The sequence below is a fragment of the Cynocephalus volans genome, chromosome 1 (genome assembly GCF_027409185.1).
Source record: "Cynocephalus volans isolate mCynVol1 chromosome 1, mCynVol1.pri, whole genome shotgun sequence".
NCBI lineage: Eukaryota > Metazoa > Chordata > Mammalia > Dermoptera > Cynocephalidae > Cynocephalus > Cynocephalus volans.
Window position 1 is genome coordinate 163,355,431 of NC_084460.1, and position 11,082 is coordinate 163,366,512.

Below are 11,082 nucleotides of genomic sequence, written 5' to 3' on the forward strand. Positions count from 1 at the left end.
TATCTGTGTGCTTTGTAATATCCTTTATAATAAACCAGTAAATGTAAGTATTTTCCTGACTTCTGTGAGCCACTTTGGCAAATTAATTGAACCCAAGGAGGGGGTGGTGGAAACCCTGATTTATAGCTGGTTTATTTATTTATTTATAGCTGGTTGGTCAGAAGCATAGGTAAAACCACCTGGGTCAAAAAATAAATCTCTAGAGAAACTTAAAAATAGTTTAAGCTAAATGAAAATAAAAACACAGTTTAAAATTTGTAGCATGCAATGAAAGTAGTACTTAAAGGTAAATTTATAGCATTGAATGCATATAATGGAAAAGAAAAATGCTTTTACATCCATCATCTAAGCTTTAACTTGGGAAACTAGAAAAAAAAAGAACAAATTAATTCCAAAGTAAGCAGAAGAAAAAAATAATAAAAATTAAAGCAGAAATTAATGAAACTGAAATAAGAAATCAACAGAGAAGATCAATTAAACCACAAGCTAGTTCTTTGAACATAACAATAAAATTGATAAGCCTCTAGCTGAGCTAAGAAAAAATTAGCGAGGACAAAACTTAACAGATATCAAAAATGAAAGAAGGAACAGCACTATGAATCCCCTGGACACTAAAAGGATAATAAAGAAATACTATGAACAACTCTATGCTCAGAAATTTGATATTCTAGAGGAGATGAACAATACCTTGAAAGACACAATCTACCAAAACTCATACACAAAGAGGCAGAAAACATGAATAGGTCTATTTCTATTAAAATATTGAATAATAATTAATAATCTTCCAGAATAGAGAGCACCAACCTCTATGGACTTCCTGATGAATTCTACCAAACATTTAAAGAAGAAATCATACTAATTCTCTACAATTTTTAGAAGAAGAGGGAATACTTCCTAACTCATCTGTGAGGCCAACATTACCCTACTACCAAAACCAGACACAGACTTTACAAGAAAGGAAAAGTACAGACCAATATCTCTCATGAACATAGATGCAAAAATTCTGAATAAAACATTGGCAAACCAAATTTAACAATATATGAAAAGAAGTATACACTATGCCTAACTGAGATTTATCCCTGGAATGCAAGGCTGATTCAACATTCACAAATCAATTAATGTGATCATAATATCAACTAGCTAAAGATGAAAAATCACATTATCATATAAATAGACACAAAAAAAGAATTTGACAAAATCCAACACCCGTTCTTGTTTAAAACTTTAAGTTAATGAGAAATAGAGGGTAACTTCCTCAACTTGATTAATAATATCTACAAAAAACATACAGCTAGCATATTTAGTGATGAAAAACTAGAAGTTTTTCCATTAAGATCAGGAACAAGGCAAAGATGTTGCTATAGTGTAAATGTTTGTTCATTCCAAAGCTCATGTAGAAACTTGATCCCCAAGTGGCAGTGTTGAGAAGTGGAGCCTTTGGGAGGTGATTGAATCAAGAAAGCTAAGCCTTCATAAATGTATTAATCCACTCATGGATTAATGGATTAATAGGTTAAGGCATGGATGGGTTATTATGGGAGAGGCACTGGTGGCTTTATAAGTGAGCATATTAACACACTAACACACACTTAGCTACACTCACCATGTGATACCCTGAGCCATCTCAGGACTCTACAGAGAGTCTCCACCAAGAAGGCCCTCACCAGATGTGCCCCTTGGACTGTGGACTTCCCAGTCTCCAAAACTGTGAGAAATAACTTCCATTTCTTTATAAATTACCTAGTTTTGCCAACAGAAAACTGACTAATACAGATGTCCCTTCTCACTACTCCTTGTAAACACTGTACTAGAAGTCCTAGCTAATGCAGTAAGACAAGGAAAGGAAATAAAAGGTACGTTGATTGGGAAGGAACAAATAAGTTGTCTCTATTTACAGATGACATGGCTGTCTATGCAGAAAACCCAAAAGAATCAATGTAAAAACTCCTAAAACTAATAAATGTTTATAGTAAGGCTGCAAGATACATGGTTAATATAAAAAGTCAATTGCTTTTCTGTATAACAGCAATGAATAGATGGAATTTGAATTTAAAAACACAATATCATTTACATTAGCACCAAAAAATGAAATACTTAGGCATAAACCTAACAAAATATATACAATATTTATATGAGGAAAACTGTGATGAAAGAAATCAAATAACTAAATAAATGGAGGGATATTCCATGTTCACAGATAGGAAAACCCAATATTGTCAAGATGTCAGTTCTTCCCAACTTGATATATATATTCAATGCAATCCCAATCAAAATTCCAGCAAGTTATTTTGTGGATATTGACAAACTAATTCCAAAGTTTATATGTAGAGGCAAACGATCCAGAATAGCCAACTCAATATTTAAGGAGAAGAACAAAGTAGGAGGACTGACACTACCCAACTTCAAGATGTATTATAAAGCTACAGTAATCAAGATAGTGTGATATTAGTGAAAGGAGAGACAAATATATTAATGGAACAGAATAGAGTGCCCAGCAATAGACCCACATAAATTCAGTCAACTGATCTTTGACAAGGGAACAAAGGCAATACAACGGAGAAAAAATAGTCTTTTCAACAAATGGTGCTGGAACAACTAGACATCCACATGCAAAAAAAAAAAAGAATTTAATCTAGACACAGACCTTCACCCTTCACAAAATACGACCAAAGTGAATTACACATCTCAAAGTAAAACACTAACCTATAAAACTCCTAGAAGATAACATAGAAAATCTGGATGACCTTGGGTTTGGCAATGACTTTTTTTTTTCTTAGGATAAACTAAGAAATCAAGAATAGTCTTTATTCAAAGAAATCTGTGTGTGAAAATATTATTAACTAACTGCTCACAAATATCTTGAAATTTTGTGGCAAATCCAAATAGATTCTGGTTTTTCCACGTTGGACAGACTTTGCTTCTCTATATTCATCTCCATCATAAATACTCGCCAGGGCCAGCAATTCATCTTCCTGAGCTTCTTGGTCTTCTGAAGACATTTAATTTTCTGAGGAACTGAAGATAATCTACCACTACTCTCTGTATTCCAGCTTAGTTGGGAATTCATATAATCACATTCATCCTCCAGCCAGTGGAGCTGAGATCGCTCAAGCTGGATAAGAGGCCAAGATGTGGGACTCATACTAGATACGCTATGGAAAACCTGCCATCTTCTGGTCGCCCTGCTGTGCCTGGCCCAAAAGTTCCACCCTCCACCCTTGCCAGGATCCCCTTACCGCACTCTCTGGCAATGACTTTTTAATGACATCAAAGTCACAATCCACAAGAATCGATAAGTTGGACTTTGTTAAAATTTAAAATTTAGCTCTGTAAAAGATACTGTCAAGAGAAAGAAAAGATAAGCCACAAACTGGAAGAAGATATTTGCAAAAGACATATCTAATAAAGGACTGATATCCAAAATATACAAAGAACTCTTAAAATTCAACAATAAGAAAACAAACAATATGATTAAGAAATGTGCCAGAAACCTAACAGACACCTTATCAAAGAAGATGTACAGATGGCAAATAAGTATGAAAAGATGCTTCACATATGTCATCAGAAAAATGCAGATTGAAATGACAAGATATCGCTACACTACACACAAATGAGAATGACCAAAATTCAGAACACTGACAATACCAAATGCTGCCAAGAATGAGCAGCAACAGGAGCTCTCCTTCACTGCTGGAGGGAATGCAAAATGATACAGCCACTTCCAAAGACACTTTGTCAATTCTTACAAAATTAAACACACTCTTACCATATGATGCAGCAATTGGGTTCCTTGGTATTTACCCAAACGAATTTGTGATGGTTATTTTCAGGTGTCAATTTGACTTGATTAAGGGATTCCCAGATAAGCATTATTTGTGGGTATGTCTGTGAGGACATTTCCAGAAGAAGTTGGCATTTAAATCAATGGACTGAGTAAGGAAGACCCATCCAAACATTTGATGGTCAGATAAAGCAAAAGAGCAAAGGAAAGGCAAATTCTCTCTCTTCTGGAGCTGGGACACCCTTCTTCTTCTGCGCTTGGACATCAGAACTCCAGTTTCTCTGGCCTTTGGACTCCGGAACTTGTACCAGTCCCAGGTTTGTAGCCCTTTAGCCTCAGACTGAATTACACTGCTGGCTCTCCTGATTCTCAGGCCTTTGGATCTACACTGAGAGTTACACCACCATTTTCCCTGATTCTGAGGCCTTTGGACTTGGACTGAGTCATGCTACTGGCTTCTCTGACTCCCCAGCTTGCAGACAACCTATCATGGGATTTCTCCAGCTCCATAATTGCATGAGCCAATTCCTCTGATAAATCCCTTCTCATCTATCTATCTATCTATCATCTATCATCTATCTATCTACCTACCTATCTATCTCTATCTCCTATTACTTCCGTATCTGTGGAGAACCTTGACTAATACAGAGTTGAAAACATATATTCACACAAAAACATGCACACAAGTGTTTATAGTAGTTTTGTTCATGATTGACAAAACTTGGAAGCAAACAAACTGGTACATCTACACAATGAAATATTATTTAGTGCTAAAAAAAAAAAAAAAAGCTATCAAGCCATGAAAAAACATTGGAGAAACTTAAATGCATATTTCTAACTGAAAAAAGCCAATCTGAAAAGGCTAAATACTGTATGATTTCACCTGTATGACATTTTGGAAAAGGCAAAGCTATGGGCACAGTGAAAAGATCAGCGGTGTGCTCACTTCGGCAGCACATATACTGAAATTGAAACAATATACAAAAGATTAGCATGGCCCCTGCACAAGAATGGTGCACAAATTTGTGACGTGTTCCATTATTTTAGGAAAAAAAAAAAGAGTAAACCCTAATGTAAATTATGAACTTTGGGTGGTAATGGTGTGTCGATCTAGGTTCATCAATTGTAACAAATATACCACTGTGGTAGGAGATGTTGATAATGGGGGAGGCTATGCATGAGTGCGGACAAGGAGCTTTTGAGAAATCTCTGTACCTTCCTCTTAATCTTGCTGTGAACCTAAAACTATTCTAAAAAAATTAAGTCTAAGAAAAGTAAAAAGAAAAAGAAAACTATTGTGTACCATGAACCACAATCCTGGGCCCTGGGAAACATAGATAAAGATTTCTTCAAGCCAAGTCTGCATACATATACCAGTTTTATAATAAAAGTCAATTACTTGAATAACTTTGCCTATTTCCTTGTTTCTACCCTTCTTCTTACATGAATGTTTCTAAACTTACTTTCAATAACTGGAGTGTGAAGGGAACAAAAACAAGGAAGGGATAAGATAAGAGTTAAAGTGTTAGTAGCGTAAGATGCCTGGGAAAGTAGAGAAGGATCCTCCTTACTTCTTAATAAGTTTTTACATAAAAGGACTGAGGACTTAGCCAGACATGCAGTGTTGCTCCTGAGTGGCTTAAACTTTTTGGAAAGGATGTCGCTATAGGAAGCAGGAGAGCTTTGTAGTCCTGGGCTATAGGCAGAACCTCTGTGGGCTTATACTGGTGAGTTATCTCAATAGTTTAGTTCCTAAACTTGACTTCCACTTGAGATAGCATCCTAGTCATGGTGGTGAAATACAATGGTGACTGGAACAAGTCAGATGGTACTACCTATGTTCAAGAAAAACTTTTTTGCCCCTTAGAGATCTGCTGGGGCACTGAAAGTATTAGGAGGTTTAGCAGGTAGGGGCAGAAGAGAAAGCTACTAAAATGATGTTTGCTATCATTTTGCCCTCTGACAATAGTTCACTCAATGGTGAAATAAACTTAAATCTCTACCTCAGTTCTGTCTCATCATTTTTGCCTAAAGGTTTTAAGATAGCCTCCAGTCTTTTCTATTTCTGGTCCATCTTCTATATTGTTGTCAGATCATTCTACGTTATACATTGGATTAGTGCCTGTAATAATAGGCACTCAAATATCTGTTGAGTAGATGACTTTTTCTCTTATGATTTTTTTTTAAAACCCTACTATGGCTTCCAACTGCATGCAGTGTAGAGTCTAAATTTCTTGGCATGATGTTGAAGACTTCAGGACTTCATGCACCCTCTTCTTTTCTAGGTTCTTATCATACATTCCTCTTTATGATCTCCTGACTTTGAACAACTGTCTTATGTTTCAAAGGGTTTATGTGTGCCATTGCCTCTTGCTGTTATGCCCCCCTTATTCTGTCTCGAAAGTTTCTATTCCTCCTTCAGGCCTGTTCCCGGATGAAATTTCCCACATGGTGTCCAGAAAGATTGAGTTGGTCCTATTTTACAGTTCCCGTGAAATCAGTAAATTTTATTCTGACCTTCAATTGTATTATAAATGGTTATTTACATACTTGTCTCTCCACTTAGATAGTGTCTTTTCAGGGAAGGTCTCTCTAATCGATTATTTCTGCTTGACAAGTCATGGGACGTGGTGGAACAAATAAAAGCAGTGGGATTAGGAAAACCTAGAGTAGACTTCTGGCTTCCCGTGCCCTGTGTGTAATCTTAGTAAAATTAACTGATTTCTCAGAAATTCAATTTAAAGAAATTTTAATTTCTTTAAAAATTTAAAAGAAAGGTACTTTGGCTGGGTCAGCAACTGGTAGGCAAAATTTTTATTTCTGCATAAAATAAAGTAAGAGAGAAGCAAATTGTAATATATATATATATTTATATATACAAGTATATGTATGTGTGTGTGTATATGTAATTAACAGATTTTCAAAGGATTATTTTAGTACTTAATAATGTTTAGACTTTGTTGTTCAAGCTCTTAGTCTCAAATACTTAGTCTCAAAGCTCTAGTTACAAATACCGCAATGACAAATTACATTTCACTCATAGGCATTTGAAGTACCTGCGATTCATTGTGAAAATAAAAGATTCATGAAATATGCTTTTAGTTTTTCTTCTGAAATGTTCTCTTTCCATCATCTCATTTAAGCCATTCATCTAACTTGGATTTTAAAACCAGTAGTTCTTATTCAGAGAATCCATGATTAAATAGTAGCATCAAAGTAGATAAATACACTAAAATAGTAATGTAGGTATGAATTAACCAGTCAAAGACAAACTAAGGAACTATACTCAGTTCAGAAGTTATAATCGTATGCATGAGCCAAACTTGTGTCCTGGTCTATAGGGAAAAAAGTTATTAAAAGCTCATCTAGTTCCTAGGATTTATCTGTTCCAAGCCATCCTGCTATATTCCTGTTTGCTTTTTTGACTTTTAAGTTTGGAAGTCGGGAAACTGAGCTGAGTGAGCTATTGTTATCAAAGATTTAAAACTAAGAATTGTACAAAAGGCCGTGAAATTACAAAACCATTCCCAAGGAGGAAATGTGTTGCCAGGCTCATGAAAAAGGATTTTTCAGCTTGAATTCAATATGTACTATCTCTTTGTTGTGAAGTACAATTGACCCTTGAACAATATGGGGGTTAGGAGGGCTGATCCCCCACACAGTAGAAAATCCGTGTAAAACTTGACTCCCCAAAGACTTAACTACTAATAGCCTAATGTTGACCAGAAATCTTACTGATAAATAAACAGTTGATTAACACGTATTTTGTATGTTATATGTATTCTTATAATAAAGTAAGCTAGAGAAAAGAAAACATTATTGAGAAAATCATAAGGAAGAGAAAATACATTCACAGTATTTATTGAAAACAATCTCCATGAAAGTGGTTCCTGCACAGTTTAATCCCATGTTGTTCAGGAGTCAACTCTAATTTCAAATCTATGTACTCTGAATCTTAAGTTTAAAAATTATAACTTAGATCAAAATATAAAATTTATCTTCATTAAATTCTTTACCTTTAGGGTTGAATTTCCTTTTACTCTTATTCATACAGGAGAAAAAAAAAAGAAGAAGAAAACCAAAGTTCCCATTTTAAAAAAACACCTCCACAGTATGAAATTTGGTTGTTCTCAAAGGGTAAAATTTCTGCCAAATGGATGACAAGCTGTTGTCAAGGCATAATGGGAGGCGTCTGTGGGAGTAGGCAATGGATTAATGCACAGAAGTTGCATTACATTTTGAGCTCAGCTTCTCTTTGAAACAGAAAGAATCTAAATTTCAAAGCTCTTACTAATCTTTCTCAATAACTTTAGCACTTATTTATAGATGTCCAACATAAGCTTGCAGCATTAACCCTAGAAATAAAAATATTTACTTTTTAAAGAAATATTAAAATTATTTTCAATGACTTTTTGCCTTATCACTTTCTTAGAAATCTATTTTTTTATTTATTTATGTTTTTGTTGAAACATAATTGATTGTACATATCTGTAGGGTACCACATTGAATATCAAGAACTGTGTGCAATATGTAATGCTCAAATCAGGATAATTAGTATATTCAGCATTATACAATGTAATCATTTTTTGGAGCCCTTTACCAATTTCTCATTAAACCCCTTTCCCCTCACCCTCTCCCACCTCTGCTAACCTCAGTTCTATTCTCTCCTTTTGACTTTCTTGGAAATCTAAAATGACTCAATATGTCAAAGGATAGTAGTCAACGATAAAAACAAGCTCATCTTATAGATTAATAAAATATGAATTCACAAACACTAAGATAACAGAAAAATCAGGAACAAAGATTTATTGAATATACTGTTACCAAGTATTGTAGGTCCTTTTGCATACTTTTATTACTGAATTCTTATAGCAACCATTAAGTATGTTTTATTATTCTCATTTCAAGATTAGAAACTGAAATGGGGAGAGAGTGTGATTTATTGAGGATCAAATAACTAGTTTTTTATGGAGACAGAACTCAAACCCAGGGTTTTTGTGGATTTTTTTAAGGCCCTACTTATTCCAAAAGTTGTATCATTTCTGATTTTTTTCCTAGTGTTTCAAAATTTTCCCCAAATATAGACAACACAGGAGCAGTTAAGTCGAACCCTCATTTTTTACAATACAGAAGATGTAAGTAGCTTCCTGTGGTGAGATGTTGTAAACTCATTTTAGCATCAACACTTTTTGGAAATAAGCCATCATCATTATACAAGGGAGTTCCCAGGAATGAGCCAAAACAAACCCTTGAAAACAGAATCATATGAACCTTTCATTTCATATCCTCTGGGGAAGTAAATGCAGAACGCTCATCTCACATGGAATGCTCCCTGCTGATCGTACCTTCGTTGGGAAGGGCCATGCCGCATTCCTGCGATGTTTGAGATCATTATAAGAGTTTGGCTCATTCCCATCCACACCCATCATTAAGGAAAATAGTGTTCAAATTCAGTTAGCTTGTATAACATTGAGCTCCCATCAATGCAAAATAGCCTTCCAGGTAATTTTATAGTGATGGCCTATTTTTTTGTTGATCATGAAAAATTATCATATGTTAATCTCACACTAGCCAGATGAGATAATTGAAGGGATTAAGAGTGAGGCATTTTACCTCCAATCTGAGGAGGAAGTTATACGTTGGATATGTAAGATTAGCACTGCAAAGAACACAGACACATAAACTTACATAACCTAGGTTGGCTCAGAACATGTTTTTCTAGTTTGATGGGATTAGTGTTTGGGAAGTTAAAAGAGAACCTATTCCACGTACTTTGTAAATCAGGGATAATAGGTGAAATATCATATTCTAGCTGTTAATCTCCTTAAACATATCAGGCCTATCTCATATTCAAGTGGACACAGTAAGAGATTTAAACCATGGCCAGCATCAGTGGTAGGGAGAATATGGACTTTTAGCTTTTGGACTCTCAGGAAATAAGACTTTTAAAGAAATTTAATTAAGATAGTATTTACTTCATGCTTACTATCAAGTAACATAGAAGTCACTAGAAGAAAAGCTGGGGAGAGGACTTCACTTCTAATTTAACAGTAGATTTTGCTCCAATAAAACTATTATCCTCACCTTTGAGACCAAGAGTTCAACCAAGTCTACAATGCATACAACTGACAAAGGAGATCTTTCCAGAGAGGAGACATGTCTAATATCTAAAAAAAAAAAAAAAAGTTTGTTTTCACAACATGATTCCCAACACCCGCGACCTGCTTCAGGGGAGAAAGTCAGAGAGTTCTTCCTCTCTCTGCCATTTCTCAAATTCCTTCAGCTTAAAATATTCAGTATGCCAAGGTGTCTTTTTGGGGGGTATTGTTTCCTAAATCCCATCACCTGCTTGATCATCTTTTAAGGGAGCACTTCACCAGCAAGAGTTCCCTGAGTTTAAGGATGTCAAAAAATTATTTTCAGATCACAATTACCTTAGGAAAACAGATATACCCCCCTCCTTGTATCTCAATTTTCTTTATTTTAACATAGATCTGGCAAATAAAAATTATGAATGGACTTTTAACATGTTGTTTTTCTAAATGTCTAAGCCTTCAATTGACCCCTTGATAGGGATTGTGTCCCCCAAGTTTTATGTATTAGTAGCTTGATCCCCACTGTGACTGTCAAGAGGGTAGGAAATCCTACTATGATAATTGAAAGGTGGGCCTTGAAGAGGTGATTAGATTCTGAGGACCATGCCTAGGAAATGGATTAATCATGGTGGTCTTAGGCCTGGTTCTGAGGGCTTTAAAAGAGAGTACATGAGAGTCTCTCTCTCTCTCTCTCTGCTGTGCCATTTTCTGCCATGTGAGACCCCAGTGTTACTATAAAGCCACCACCAAAGACCTTCACCAGATGTGTTCCCTGGACTTTGGACTTCCCAGCCTCAGAAACTGTAAGCAATAAATTTCACTGTCTTACAAATCACCCAGTTCTAGATATTTTGTTATAAGCACTGGAAATGGACTAACAGACCTCTTCAGGGTTAGTGTGAAGCAGCTGCATATGAGCATATGGAGCCTGGAGTTTCAAGATGGCGGCGGCTGCGGCGGCTGGCGTGGAGTAGCTGAGGTGGAAAAGGTGGCCACTGGGCCTCAGGCAGCCGGGAAGCTTGTGGACCTTCCTCTGGCCATCTCTTAAGGGAGGACTGCTGCTGCTGGCCGGTCGTGGGGGCTCAACGCCACTTTGCCCCCGGCAGGAGAGGCTGCCTCATTTACAGGCAACAGCTTTGAAGTGTGGAGCAGGAAAAGAACTGATTCTTAGCTGCAAAAGCGAGTCTTGAAACAGGGAACACGGCG

The 11,082-nt window shown here is 36.0% G+C and overlaps 1 non-coding gene across 1 annotated transcript; it reads left to right on the forward strand.

Moving 5' to 3' along the window:
• The first annotated feature begins 4,719 nt into the window (after positions 1 to 4,719).
• LOC134365225 (U6 spliceosomal RNA) lies at positions 4,720 to 4,826 on the forward strand. Its single transcript, XR_010021965.1, has one exon. It is a non-coding gene; the product is annotated as a U6 spliceosomal RNA (small nuclear RNA).
• The last annotated feature ends 6,256 nt before the right edge of the window (positions 4,827 to 11,082 follow it).